General features: G+C 37.2%; 1 long non-coding RNA gene across 1 annotated transcript in view; it reads left to right on the forward strand.

Moving 5' to 3' along the window:
* LOC144285390 (uncharacterized) overlaps positions 1 to 16,098 on the forward strand; it is a 112,257-nt gene that overhangs the window by 11,718 nt on the left and 84,441 nt on the right. Inside the window, exon 2 of the long non-coding RNA XR_013353662.1 lies at positions 2,007 to 2,126. This is a non-coding gene — a long non-coding RNA (uncharacterized LOC144285390). The remainder of the gene's footprint in view (positions 1 to 2,006; positions 2,127 to 16,098) is intronic.

Genomic DNA, 16,098 nt, shown 5'->3' on the forward strand with positions numbered 1-16,098 from the left:
TGGGGCAGGAGCTTCCTCGCTGTCCTGGGCCCTCCCGACCTCTGCCTGTCCCGGGGGAGGCCGGATCCTGGGCTGTGTCCCGGCGCCCTGTGCTCCGGAGCCTGCGCTGGTGGATTCGCGCTCCCGGGCCGCAGCCCCCTCCGCGGAGCCGCCGCCCGAGCCCCTCCGAGCTGCTCCTGGAACCGCGCAGGCCCCTCCGCACGGAGCCTCTTCCTCTGCCCGAGCCCGGCCGAGCTGCTCCCGGGGCCGCGCAGCCCCCTCCGCGCAGCCCCCTCCGCGGAGCCGCCCCCGAGCCCCCCCGAGCTGCTCCGGGTCCCGCCGCCCGCGCTGCAGCCCTTAGGGAGCTCGGCGCACTCTCCTGGGCGCGCAGTTGCTGTTACTGTCCCGGGGAGCCCGAGGGCATCCCCGCCCTCCTGGGTCCTGCTCCAACTCCCCGCGAGCCCCTTTCCCCCGGGAAGGTCGGTGCAGCTCCTGCGTCTCCGGGACGGGGCTCTCCTGTCCTGGGGACACTCGCCCCGGCCTCAGCCCGGCTCCTCGCGGGGCCCCTCCCCCTTGGAGGCCTTTGTTTCTTTACTTCTTTTTCCCCGTCTTCCTACCTTGATAGAAGCGCGAACTCTTCTCACTGTAGCATTCCAGCTGGTCTCTCTTTAATTCTCAGGCCGAATTCATAGATTTTCAGGATAATTTGAAGGTTTTCTAGGTAGTTTGGTGGAGACAGGTGATTTGGAGACCCTGCTCTTCCGCCGTCTTGCTCCTCCCCCTCCGAGTTTATGCCTTTCATTTGCAGTTCAGATTTGATCCTAATAGACCAAAAGGAGAACTGACTGGCTATTTTCATGGCCTAGTTGATAAAGATTTCATAGACGGAAAATTAAATTTTAAGGTTTAAAATATTTCTTTAGTATACAGAGAATATGGAGGAAATTTTAAATATGAAGAAGCCTGCCAGTATACTAATACTTGCTTAAATATTTGACCTCTGTATATTTCTGTAAACTATTTGCATATGTGCATTATGAAAATTCCAAGCTGATCATACAAAACATTTTATTTAGGTGGCTTGGAAAAAGAAAAGAACATAAGACATATTCAGGGAAGGAAATGCACCAGAAAACAAACCTATAGCCTTTAACATGTCTCTACTTTGGTTCCTGCCTCATGAACTGGACAGGAGGTCTGAAAGCTTGAGTTCTCCAGGATGGTTGCACTGAGTCACGGGTTGATTTTTCTGTCACCTTGGCCACAGAAGCTCCATTCACTCTATAGGAAACAGGAGTGGCGGACCCATGAAGTAACCCCTAGGAACAGGTCACTTCCCAGTTCAGTCAGAACTAACGGTGATTATAAAGGAAGGAAGGAAGGCAGGCAGGCAAGCAGGAAGGAAGGACTATTACTAGCGTTATAATACTAAATTATAATAATCACCAATTTCAGTTATTTAATTAATTTTAAGTAATAATAAAGATTTTGTGTTTCTTTAAATCAAATACAAGTTATTTTCCGGTGCAAATGACAACCAAAAGTACCCTCACAAAGGAGCAAACCATGAAAATATAAAGATAAATTGACATGCTGCTAACATTTCTATTTTCCTTTGTATTTTATGTCATAGCAAGGCAATCTACAGAACAATGAAAGTTTATTCATAGAAGTGAGATATGTAAATTCCTGAGCTAGCAGACTCCTGGCCCAATATTCAAAACGCCCCTTCCAAAAAGGCACAATGGTCTGTATTTTTCACCGGAAAAAAAAAAATCTGTGCAACCACATTCCATGGCAATGAACTCTTTATAAGCTTGATGAAGAAAAATGCTCTGTATATTTACTTTAATCTTTACCCCCTGCTATTTTCTGTTTCCAAACAAACAGAAGGACAAATGCAAACTGCCAACTCGCAGGATGTACAAACAAGTGTTATTGAATATTCAGAAGTATGGTGGTATTTCTAAAGTTCAACAACAGATCACTTAGAGTCTTTCTTTTGTTTTTAAATTGTCCTTATTCAGGCACCACAAGGCCACATAAGGAGGGTGAGGTCCCTGGAGTGGACTATATTTTCATCACCGTTGAAGATTTTATGGAATTGGAGAAAAGTGGTGCTCTCCTAGAAAGTGGGACTTATGAAGGTAAGCACAGCTGCACTGCTAAATGTATTCCTTGTTGCATCACGTTTTTCTCCTTTGATTGATATGCATTAGGACACCAGGTTACCAATATGCTACTGTTTTTATTTTGAGAGCTTAGGTCCTGTCAGAAACATATTTGCAAGTAAATAAATAAATAAATAAATGTACTTCTGGATTAATTCTACTCTTCAGATGCCAAGAGATATGTATAGATCCACTGAATATCCACTGAAGCATGCTTAGGATGGTGTCCTGAGGCTAAGCTGTGATCTTCCAAATAATTTATCCTCATCTCTGGGGAGCATCTCAAAGAGCACAGGACTTGAGTTCCAGTCCTCTCATTATCTCTGTATGGTTTTCTTCTTTCTTCACTTAACTGGCCTTTACTTGCTTCCCATGCAAAATGATGAAGTAGGAAAATATGATCTGGGCATGCTCTTCAAAGGTCTACTACAATAGCAAGTCTCCTTGTGTACCCGAGACAAATAGGAACAGCAAATGACACTAGAAGCTTGAATGTGGGAAGTATGTTTCAGTGGAAAGAACACTGTAACATGAGCCAGAATCTGTTTCAGCACCAAATCTGGCTTTTATTACTTACCCACTGTATAAATACTAAATAACCCAGTTAGTGTCCTTGAACCTCAGTAGAATTAGCTGCAAAAGAGAAATGGTAGCATTGAAAAATGCTGATAAATAAGATGTTGATATGATCACATTTATACATATAAGTGTTATCTACATGCATGCAGTTTATGTCTAATGAAATTATGTATCTGTGTATGCATAATGAAATTTTAAAATAATGTGACTAAAATAGGTAGAGAACATTATTTTTATTCCTATTTCACAGTTATTATATGTGTGATCTATATTTATATATATATGTTATTAACTTTAAAGATGAATCTAGTTTTACTGTACTATAATTAATAGTGAGTTATATTAAAAACCAAACCTATAATATACACATTGCTGCTTAGTCTATAAAATAGCTCAGGTCTACTATCAGCAAATAAGTTGGTTTTGTTAGCAGTTTGACCCTCTTCTTCCTCTTTCATTTACTTGTGGATGCCCAATGGACTATAGTTATTTAAGAACATAATATTTTTGGGATCCCTGGGTGGCGCAGCGGTTTGGCGCCTGCCTTTGGCCCAGGGCGCGATCCTGGAGACCCGGGATCGAATCCCACGTCGGGCTCCCGGTGCATGGAGCCTGCTTCTCCCTCTGCCTGTGTCTCTGTGCCTCTCTCTCTCTCTGTGACTATCATAAATAAATAAAAATTTAAAAAAAAAGTACTTAATATTTTTGAGTTCTCGAAACTATTAAAATCTCTTCTTTTATTTTGCATTCCTGTGGCAATTTAGGCTAAGACATATGCCACATTTTATGGCTAAGACAATTAGTTGCTTATTGTCACATTTATAGGAGGTTAGCAACATGTTTTTATTTTAATACTTGTTCCTTTTTCTTTCTTTTGGTAATATTCCTACTGTGGAAGATTCTAAGCCATGTATCTGGGTGTTCAGTTTAGGAACACTAAACATTTACACATAAAGCTCACTAAATGTTTATTTGACCAATAGAGGAAAACACATTAGTGAAGTTTTACACTCCTTTGGGATCTTATTATGCCAGTTTTTTTTTCTTTTTCCTGTAAGTGATTCAGTCTGTACTCAGAGCTATTGACAGAGAGTGTATGATTTTTGCAGGCTGTTTTGCTCTTGTGTAAGGCACTAAAAGTAGATGTATTATTGTGTGTTAAAACATGACAAAATATCTTTTTGGTTTGGGACCTTTTGTAATCCCAGCCTTTTCCAAAATATATAATATAAATGCCTATTTCTAAGTATTTCTTTCTCCAAAAAAAGACTAAAAGAAACAAACCAAGCAATTAATTAACTAATTTAATACTACCATATAAATGATAACTTAAAGACTAAAGTCAAGGAACATGAAATGACTTGCTTGTTATTACTTAAAGTACAACATTAGCCAGTTTACTGTTAGCTCTATAAATTTTTGTGCAGTTGTAGTTAAAAGGAACAGGAACAGCCTTTTTGGAGTATGTCATTCAAGTAAAGCCAGTATTCACGGGCATTGGACTTACTTTTTCAGCCTTCTCACAACCCAAAATGATAATAATAATAAGTAAAGACTAGGTTTGCAAAACTGTGGTAGTCAAGGTTTAATTAATTTCCTTCAAGCTCATATCTTTAATTACAATGATTTTCTAACTCCTGTGTATATCCCCTATAAGTTTTTATCTGAAACAAATTGATACTTTGCCTGAAAAAATATAATGCCCCTCATTTAGTGGGAAGAAAAAGAATGCATGACTTTAAAAGTTTTATTTGTATTTCTTTCCACTGCTTCAAGAAGCAGAACCTATTTGCCTTTCTTGATTGGATGCATATTTTCAAACCCTCTGAGTTGTCTTACTTTAAATTGACTCATTTTGTAGGAGGCACACAAGAGTTTTGATCAAATTGACCACCATGGTCTCCTAAATTAGAACATATGTTTCTCTGAAATGTTATCATCAACATAGTGATAATCAATGGCTCTTGCCATTAGTGTTAGATTAGACATACAGATCTTTTGAAAGGACATGTTTTACTTGCCTCAGTTATATCCAGTGGTGTCTGAATGTCCCCCCTTCGTGCAAAAGTTTTTTTCAGAGACTACACTTTATTTCATAGACCAATGACTTGAAAATCATAACCTAACATCCTTCTCTACAAAAGTCAGTTTTGTATCTGAATTTCAAATCTAAAAAGTAAGACTTTCTGAGACATTCTTTCCTTGTATCTTCTATACTCCTGCTCTGAAGAAGAGTCTGACCCGTTCTTTCTCTCGGGAGAAATAGAAATCACCATAGTCCTCTCATTTTTATTTTACTTAAAATAGTTACTTAAGTAACTATTTTATTTCAAAACATTGTTATCAATCTCCAGCAAAGTTATAATAGATGTAAATCATTCTATGAATTGTTTTTATAAGCCCCAAATTTAATTCATGCACAAAAAACAGTATCTGAAATTTTGAGGCCTCCATTGATCATACTGCAGAGTATATAGATATGCTCAGTGCATTGACTAAAAATTATGAAGTAACAGTTCTAAAAAATACCTTGCTGCCCTTTGTTTAAAGAAAGCAATCATGTTGTAGAGGATTCACACCTTATGAAAGCTCTTCCTTGTTGAGGCCTTAGAAATTCTGGCCATTACAGAAAATCATTCATAACACTAGATTACAATCTAATATGGTGAAACAATCTGTCCTTCCTTATGTAATAATCAGCTCTCTTTGATCTGCTACAGGTTGTATTCGTTTGTAACAGCCAGATAAAATTAGGTAAAATATCTTGTCTGCATGGGACTGTTTCCATGAAAGCTGATTCTAAAGACCCTATAAATGTGAGTTTTAAAGGACCTGTGAAAACAAATTGGTATTATTAATTATAATAAAATGGAGAGTTTATCTTATATTGTCTTCAGTTTCTTTATATTAGCTATGCTGGCCTCCCTCTCAGTTTCTTTATATTAGCTATGCTGATACTCCCTTTCTGTTCTTTGAATAGGACAAACTTGTTCCTGTCCATCTGGGATCTTGAATTCATCATTTTATTTTCCAGGATTACTTGTCTTCCAAATAGCCACATATTCCACATTCTTACTTTAAGACATTCATTTAAAAGTCTTCAGGAAACTCTTACCTGACAATATTATCAAAATTTGCGCATGCCAGCATTCTCCAACCCCTTCCTCTGATTTGTCTTTCTTCATCATAGTTACTGTATAACTGAAATTATAGTTTGTGTCTACTTGTCTATTTGGTTATCCATATCCATATCCATATCTAACCACTTGAATGTAAGCTTCAAGAGGTCAGATTAATTTATTTGGATTGTTGCTAATTCTTAAAATTATAGTGGTCTCTGGCACCTAGAAAGCACTGAGTGAATATGAGTCGAATGAATGAATGGATGTTTGCCTAGATTCTTTCCTCAAACTCAACAATATAAACCATTTAATCTCCACATAGAAATTCAGCCTAGCTTGAGACCCTAGGACACATCCACTTCGTAATTCAAAATGTTCTAAGTCAGTAGTATGGAGCTGCAGCACCAATTTGACCTCAGAATCTTGTACTAGATTAACCTTGTCTCATAATTATAATAATTTCTTTCTTGTCTTAAATCTCATGATTAACCTTGTGAGTCCATGTTCTGAGTTCCTATATCTGTTTTTCTCTTAGTACCCTACAAACTATAACACTGTCTCCAGAATATAGTTCTTACCTTGTTATGGCCATTCTTCATAGTCTGGTTTTTTTCAATACAGTAATTCATGGTGTGTCAAGTTACTCAAAATCAAAACCTAGTAGACTTAGTCAACAAAACTGTGTCTCCCATTAAACCCCTCTCCACCCAAGTTCTATTGGTTGTACTTACCTAGATACTTCTTGGACTCATGGCAATTGTGTTCTCGTATAATCCCTCTTATTCATGTTCTGTTTATTTTTTTCCAAAAATATTACAAGGACTTTCTTGATTTCTGTACCTCTAGTACAGAATTCAGTGAAGAGTTGGAGAATAGAAGTAATGAGGCCAAACCTCATTGGTTTGGAAAAGAAAAATAGAAAGGAAAAAATAGAAAGGAAAAAGGAAAGATAGAAAGGTCCTAGGATATATTAGAAAATATGCAACTTCAGAAAGTTATTTTAAAACAAAGGAACTAGTACGTGTGTTCTCTCAATAAAGAAATGTAAAGAAATGTAAAGGCATTTTAATAAACGTGGACATGTGGTGTTTGGAATGTGTAGCATTTCGCTAACATTTTATTTATTTTTAATAAACTATAAAGGAGCACGAGTTTCTTTATTCTTTTATTCTTAGAGAATTAAAGGAAAGGAAATGGAAATAAAAATTTATTCCATTATTAATTATATGCCACTAATAGGATTTCTACTCTCACCTCAACTTTCTCTTTCATTTTATATAAGGATGACTTTAAATTTCCTTATGATATGTGAAAATTTAATTTCTTTCACTAAATAGTTAACAGACAAAATGATAAATCTGAAAAATTCACAATGGGAATTCTGATGATAACCCAAATACTGAACACAACATTGGGAGTTAATAAAAAGTTTTAAACAATGTATAGGAAGCTCAAACTGAAACGAACCTTATGATAATGGGGAAATAAAAGGAAATGACTTGATTTAAAATTTCCCAAAGAGTTTTCTTTCTCCTCACCCCCTACTTTCATTCCATACTTAAGAATGTTACAGCAGCAAGCACGCATTAGACTAGAGAAACCTGACCTTTGGCACTGTGACCTGATATTGAAGGGTGCTGTTTCTCAAGGGAACGTGTTCCCTTAGGAAACAAAGGAAAGATCTCCCCAAATCAGGTCCCTCAGGATTATTTCCAAGAGGATTAAATGCTTCCAATTTCTACCCCCATTCTCTGAATTCTCCATTAAACTTCCAGAGAAATTTCTACTGATGCAGCTATCTGGTTTCCCTGGAGATGAAACAAGTGTGAGTGTGACTTGGAGTGTAACTTGTTGCTACAGGGTGGTCCTATCATTTCTACCTTCAAGGATATCCAGGAACATTCATTTTCTTTCTTTTTGTTCAGATTTTATTTATTTGAGAAAGAGAGCGAGAACATAAGGATGAGCAAGAGTTGGGGCAGGAGGAAGAGTGAGAGAGAAAGAACAGCCAGCCTTCCCGCTGAACAGGGAGCCAGATACAGGGCTCAATCCCAGGATCCTGAGATCATGACCTGAGGCAGATGCTTAACCAACTCAGCCACCCAGGTGTCCCTTGGACCCCTCATTTTCAAATAGTATTTGCAAGTTTGGTGACTTTATTCTCCTCTATATTCCCCTGTCCCCCCTCAATTTAATAAGCCTCATTTACAGTAAAATGTAGCAGCAAAGTAGAAGAGGGACCATGGAATGATTTACATAAGAGAGAAGTGGGGACGGAGTCTCCTGGAGGCCAACACACTGACAGCCTGACAGTGATTGAAGACAGGGGAAAAGTACCAAAAATGTACAGAAGAAATTAAAAAAACAGAGTCTTCTAGGGTCATTTGTTATAGGGGAGGCACTCTTCAGTCTTCCAGAGGACAGCAGAGTATTGCACCCAGCAACAGCTATTGATTTTCCTAATAATGACCCGAGCTATCCAGAAAAGGTTAAGTCATATGCAGAAAAGTAATATTTGAGAAAGATTTCTTTCAAAGGTGATTAAAATTTTAAATTTTGAACTTCTGAAGGAAAAGGCTAGAATATTCACCTAAACAGAATACCACAGTCCCTGAAAATGCCAATGAGATGAAATATTTTAGTTATTCTCTGTCTAGAAACAAATTATAATATGTATTCAGATTAAAACTCAGATTAAATTGTCTCAATAATTAATTTATAAACAGTCTATAAATGCAAACACATGATGTTCTTATATGCCCAAAACATTCTAAGTGTATATGAATATACTTAAGAAAAATGACTAGATAGTTTCCAGTTATAATGAAATCAGAAACTACATATTCTTTGGCTTTGGTAATGTTTGTCATTTTTTTAAGCCAGAAATCCTGTACATTGTATATTTGCAAGGCAACTAATGAATATGCTAGACTTAAAATATATCTATAAAACTATTGGTGCATTACCAAAATTTTAAAATTAATGTATTAATAAAATGCAAATGTACAAATTCATTCATTTAAAAAAAATCTTAGCATAATAGTATGTTGACTTTTTCTCACTTTTTGAGATGATCACCTGGCCCCCAAGCGTCTGAAGGAGTGATAGGTACAGGCTACTTTCTCAAAGCCCCCAGTTGGGAAGGAAATACTATGTCATTGCCTTGGTTTGTTTTCATGAATAGTTGACAGAGTGTTATATATACTTATCTGAGAAGCTAAACATATTAATCAGAAGTTAAAGCAGTTGTACAGGGCAGCCCGGATGGCTCAGAAGTTTAGCGCCACCTTCAGCCCAGGGCGTTATCCTGGAGTCCCAGGATCGAGTCCCATGTCAGGCTCCCTGCATGGAGCCTGCTTCTCCCTCTGCCTGTGTCTCTGCCTCTCTCTCTCTGTCTCTCATGAATAAATAAATGAAATCTTTTAAAAAAATAAAAATAAAGCTCTTGTACACTGGGAAACTATCTTGCTCCATTGTATTACCACATTTTTCCTTTATATTCATAGTCTTTCCCTTGCACTAACCTTCATTTTAGTACTCTTCTTGTTTGTTGTTTTCATTTCTTTAGCTCCTGTCATATTTTCATTATCTTACAGTTCAGATTTTTTTCTTTATTTATATATTTACTTTTTAAAGTTTTTATTTAAATTCCAGTTAGCTTACAGTGTACTATTAGTTTCAGGTGTACAATATAGTGATTCACCACTTCCTTTTTTTTTTTTTTTTTTTTTAATTTATGATAGTCACAGAGAGAGAGAGAGAGAGAGAGAGAGAGGCAGAGACATAGGCAGAGGGAGAAGCAGGCTCCATGTACCGGGAGCCCGATGTGGGATTCGATCCCGGGTCTCCAGGATCACGCCCTGGGCCAAAGGCAGGCATTAAACCGCTGCGCCACCCAGGGATCCCTGATTCACCACTTCCATACCATCTACTAGTGCTCATCACAGCAAGTGCAGTCTTTAACCTATTTAACCCATCCCCCCTCTACCCACCTCCCCTCTAGTAAACTATCAGTTTTTTCTCTACAGTTAAGTGTCTATTTCTTGGTTTTCCTCTCTCTCTTCCCCCTCTTTGTTCATTTGTTTTGTTTCTTAAATTCCACATATGAGTGAAATAAAATGGTATTTGTCTTTCTCTGACCTATTTCCTTTAGCATAATACTCTAGCTCCATTCATGTTATTGAAAATGGCAAGATTTCATTCTTTCTTATGACTTATATAGGCACCTCGATGTTTATAGTAGCATTAGCTACAATAGCCAAATTATGGAAACAACCCAAGTGCCCATCAACTGATGAATGGATAAAGATGTGATATATATATGTGTGTGTGTGTATATATATATATGTTTATATATATATATATTATAAACTTTAAAAATATATAAATGAAAAAAATTTGAACTGTGAGATAATGAAAATATGACAAGAGCTAAAGAAATGAAAACAGCAAACAAGAAGAATACTAAAATGACGGTTAGTGCAAGGGAAAGACTATGAATGTAAAGGAAAAATGTGATAATACCTTGGAGCAAGAAAGTTTCCCAGTGTACGACAGTTTTAACTTCTGATTAATGTTTTGCTTCGCAGGTAAGTATATATAACACTGTCAACTTCTCATGAAAACAAACCAAGGCAATGACATATATATATAAAACTTAGATTTTTTTGTACTTATCATTCAAGTATTTGGTTTCTACCAAAAGCTCACTAATTATTCACTTTCTTTATTCTTGCTTTGTATATCCTTTGCTTTCTCCTGAAAATTGGTATCTTATATTCCTACTTTATATTCTAAAAATCTTCCCTGGTGGGAATATGCTACATTTTATACTTCACTTGGTGTTATTTCTTACATTTCAGCACTTTATTGAAAAAGATTTTATGTATTTATTTGAGAGAGAGAAGTGAGCAAGAGAGAGCATGAGCAGAGAGAAGAGCAGAAGGAGAAGCAGACTCCTCACTGAGCAGGGACCCTGATTCAGGGCTCGATCCGAGGACCCTTGGGTCATGACCTGAGCTTCAGGCAGATAGTTAACTGACTAAGCTACCCAGATGCCCTTTATTACTTCTTTTTAAAAGCTAGTAAGCTATAAGTAACAATAATGTGAGTAATGGAGACGATATTCACAAATATTCCCACAAGACAATGGCTTGTTGTTGAAAACAGGAGAAATTTAACTAAAATTTCTCTGTCCTCTATAAGAAACAACACTGCCCTAGAAATGAGCATAAATATGAGTGTTTTGTTCAAAATAAGTTGTGTTGTTTGACATGGTATATGCCTAAACACTGATATAATTTACCCTGATTCACCATTTTTTCTATGTAATTCAGTAGCCCAGTGAATACTGAAAGCTGCCCTCTGGTCAAATGGGTCTTACTACTTAATATTTGCCCAAATGAAACTAATAATTTTAATTAGCATTTTACCTCATTTTTTTGTCATTTAATTAATTAAATTGTATATATGAAGATGAAGATATATAGAATTTTCTTCTTTATTGTTTTTAATCTTCAAATCCTTATCCTTTCATCTAGGCAGGCCTTCTTAGTAGTAATTAGGAGGTTGTTGGGGGAGGGAAGTTAAGTGTCTCTGAGTATATGAAAATATTAATAATACAGAAAGACATGACATTATTTTCATTTTTTCTTTTTTCTTTTTCTCTAATTTTTAAAAATATTTTATTTATTCATGAGAGACACAGGCAGAGGGAAAAGCAGGCCTCCAGGCAGGGAGCCCAAGGTGGAACTCGATCCTGGGTCTCCAGGATCACACCCTGGGCCGAAGGCAGTGCTAAACTGCTGAGCCACCCGGGCTGCCCATTTTTCCCCAGTTTGAAATTTTACTTCATTTTCAAACCATCCTCTATAAATCATTCTTATTTTGATTAACCGCATTTTTGTATTCTTATTGCTTATTATTTTCTATTCTGGGTATCCTTACAATGATCATTGATTTAATTCTATTATGTACAATTTGAGACCACACTTGTTCCTTGGTAGACTCTTTGGTAGGATCCTATTATACAATTAGATTCAGAAATACTATTTAGTAGAATTATTTATATTCTTCAAACATGGGTTTCCAATTATTTGAAAAGTGTTTTTGCTTTTCATGTTCATTTAAATTTTACCTAATTCCCCTATTAATGAAAAAAATGCATTCTCATGGCATCTTATTTTTCAGAAACAAGAGTAAAAATAGAAATCACATAGGAGAGTAAAGATGCATTCCCAAGAGTGAATGAAAGTAGATCACAGCTGCCTCAAAATAACAAAATATTGATCAAGGTTTTGTCAAAGGTAACAAAATGCATTAAATATGAGCATGAAAATTTTGAGACAGCATGTTGAAAAGCTAGAAAGGGGGCAAGAAAGGGAAGATGCTGGGGGAGCGGACAGCCGAGTTGTTAGAGAGAGAATGGACTTTGACAGGCCTTGCCAAGGGGCACAGGGATTTCCAGTTGTAGAACAGTCATTTGAATTTTTGTGTGTGTGTGTGTGTTAGCAATCCACTTTCAAGTACAAGAATTGGTACTATGCTTGAAGGAATTAAATGGTGCTACAATACTGCAGTTTTCAGAGTGCTACATTGCTCCAATCCTCAGAGCAGGTTGATTGTCTGATGGAGTTGTTTGCATCCTAAGCTGCACTTGTGTATTCTAGAAAGTTCTGATCTCTTTGGTGTCAACCGAACCATACCATCATGTCTATCACATTTTCTGACAAATAACATTGAAATAGAGTCTGTGGGAAACAAAAGCAAAAATGAACTATTGGGACTTCATCGGGATAAAAAAACTTTTGAACAGTAAAGGAAGTAATCAACAAAACTGAAAGTCAGCCTATGGAATGGAAGAAGATATTCACAAATAATATGTTAGATAAAGGGCTAGTATCCAAAGTCTATAAAGAACTTACCAAACCCAACACCCCAAAAATGAAAAAAAAATCCAGTCAAGAAATGGGCAGAAGACATGAACAGACTTCACTGAAGAAGACATACAAATGACTAGACTCTTAACTCTAGGAAACAAACAGAGGGTTTCTGGAGAGGAGGTGGGTGAGGGGATATGGTAATTGGGTGATGAGCTTTAAGAGGGCATTTGGTGTAATGCACACTGGGTGTTATATGCAACCAATGAATCATGGAATTCTACTCCTGATACTAATAATATAGTATATGTTAACTAAATTGAATTTAAATAAATTTTTTTAAAAACCCAATCTATCCTCATTTGTAGCAAAAAAAAAAAAAAAAACAAAAAAAAGTTCTAAAACTATGTTAAAATGCAGAAGATAGCCAGCAAAGAATTGTCAGTGTTCCAGATGACCAAAGCATTGGTAGGGATCCAAGGAAAGCAGAGTTATTTGTCCAAGTATATAGTTGAGACTCAGGAATTAAAAGTGCAAATGCTAGCCTTGTATTTGCCATAACTTGGTTTTCGACCTTTACTAAGAAGGCTGTAGGAGAACATGAGCACTGTATTTAAACGACTGATGAGTTACATATGATAGAGAAATGAGACTTGGTCTGAGTGACCTTTAAGGAGTGGAACTAGACAAATAATAGATAAAGAGATGAAGACTGTGGCTTGATATAAAGAAATGTTTTCTAATAGCCAGGGCTAATGAAATAATAATCTATTATTAGAATGCATTGGTAAATAGTTGCTGGAATTGCCAAACATGGGCTAAGAGCTCTCTTGGCAGTGCTGTTCTAAAGGGGATATACACATGGATAAATATTTGGCCTGGAATAACTACAACATCAAAACATCAAATACAACACTAGATGTAATGGTTAATTTTATGTGTCAACATGGGGCCACAGGTTGCCCAAATATCTGGTTAAATGTTGTCTCTGGGATGTTCGAGGGTGTTTCTGGAAGAGATGAGCATTTGAATTTTTGAACAAAGTCAAACGGATGGCTCTCTCAAAAGTGTGTGGGCATCATCCAGTTTGTTGAAAGCCTAAGTAGAACAAAAAGATTGAGGATGATTGAGCATGCTGTCTGCCCTGCTGAGCTGGGACATTGATGTTCTACTACCCTTGGGCGCTCCTGACTCTCAGACCTGACTATCCTATTAGTTTTGTTTTTCTGGAGAACCCTGAACACTGGGCACCATGCTTTGCACACACTATAATTTTCACAGTGATTTTCTATAATTTCACTATAATTTTCTTTGCTGAGAGTATTCTTTTAATCCTTTTTACAGAGGAGGAATCTGAAGCTCAAAGATGTTTAGTAACTTGTAGGAGGTCTGTCAGGTAGTAAGTGGCAAATTTGAAGTTGCTTCCAACATTTTTTGACAGTTTGTGCTTGGAATAACATTTTTCCATTGGAAAAGTTTCAATTGGTGCAAGGTCAATGTTGCCCTATTTTTCATTAACTGGATGGTTGGCTCCAAGTCTCTGCTCTCCTAGTTGTGCCTCTGTGACTTTCAAGATCCTTCTGACCATAATATCCCATCATTCTAAACCAGTGTTAACTAATGGATACTTAGAAGAACACAGGAGATTGAAATTCCACCACCAACCTCAAAGAAGAAGGAACATTGTGAGGTCTTGAAAAATAGAGAATACTACCTACCATATTCTTCTTGAAAGATTTATATTACAAATTTGTATTTTAAAGTTTTGAGAAGTCTTGCAATGAAGAAACTTGTATAAATTTGTATTTCTGGCATTTTTCAAATCTGCTAGACTGTGGAACTAATTGTCATGGAACTCTATTAATATCTCCCCAGAGCCAGTGTTTTGGAGTACATGTTTGAAACAGCATTAACATTCAACCCTCCATGCCTCCATTGTATACCATGAAAGTCAAGTGATTGAGCTAGATGGCCTTTAAGAGTTCTTGCAGCCTACAATGTGTAGTACTGGTATTGTGTCCACATAGCCAGCTCTACTGAGTAACCACTAGGACTCAGCCTCTAGAAGCCTGGCCACATCACCTCTACCTCAAAGTAAATCAGCAAAGAGAGACTACGGGAGGTAAAAAAGGCAAAAAGTGATTATGCCCTCAAGTCCAGTATTATACCTACTATGATTTAAAAAACAATTTCTTAAATTTCTCTTTGCATAACAATAAGTGCTTAACATCCCTTTAACCATACACAAAAAAGTATTTTATTATGTATATCAACATAGTCATACCAGGAATTAAAGAATATTAAATTGGAAATTTCAAGAGAGATGGTAGGATACGATAGAAATTAATGACAGTAGTAATGATAATGAAAGTAGCAATAAGAAACCTTTACTATATAGTAGGCTCTATTCAAAGATATATATAGATATAGAGATAGAGATATATAATCATTTAATCTTCACAAAAACCTATAAAGTAGATGTCATATCATTATTGTTTCCAATTATGTAGATGAAGACACTGAAGGAAGCTCAGGAAAGTAAAGTAACTGCATCCCAAACCCAGTAAGTGTCAAGAAGCTGGCATGGAAGAGTAGGAGGGTGTGAAAGGGGGAGAAAAGGTTTGTGAAAAGAAAGTTATGGGGATCCCTGGGTGGCTCAGAGGTTTCGCGCCTGCCTTCAGCCCAGGGCACGATCCTGGAGTCCTGGGATCGAGTCCCGCATCGGGCTCCCTGCGTGGAGCCTGCTTCTCCCTCTGCCTGTGTCTCTGCCTCTCTCTCTCTCTCTATGTCTATCATAAATAAATAAATAAATAAATAAATAAATAAATAAATAAATCTTTAAAAAAAAGGTTATGCTATGACTCCACCCCAACCAAAGTGGACTGATGAAGGGAAATTAACCCCCATTACCTCTGAGGTAATGAAACTGTAATATATACAGTTAACCCTTGAATGATGTGGGGGTGTGGGATGCTAACCTCCCCATGCAGTTGAAATTCACATATAACATTTGACTCCTCAAATATTTAACTACTAATAGCCTACTGTTAACCACAAGCCTTACTGATAACACAGTTGGATAATACATATTTCATATGTTAAATGTACTATGAACTTCATTTTTATAATCAAGTGTTCTGGAGAGAATAAAAGGCTCTTAAGAAAGTCATAAGGACTCCTATTACTGTCCAGGGGCAAACCTCTGTCTCTCCTGACACGCAGCCTCCAAGCCACCTGCACAGTATTCTTGGCTCATCAGTGGGAGACCCCAGCCATCCATACAGGAGCTCTTTATCCCCAACATCACTGAGAATGATAGTGGATCCTATACCTGCCCCATCTAGAACAATGGCACCCACCTCAATAAGA

The sequence above is a fragment of the Canis aureus genome, chromosome 16, assembly GCF_053574225.1.
Source record: "Canis aureus isolate CA01 chromosome 16, VMU_Caureus_v.1.0, whole genome shotgun sequence".
NCBI classification, from domain to species: domain Eukaryota; kingdom Metazoa; phylum Chordata; class Mammalia; order Carnivora; family Canidae; genus Canis; species Canis aureus.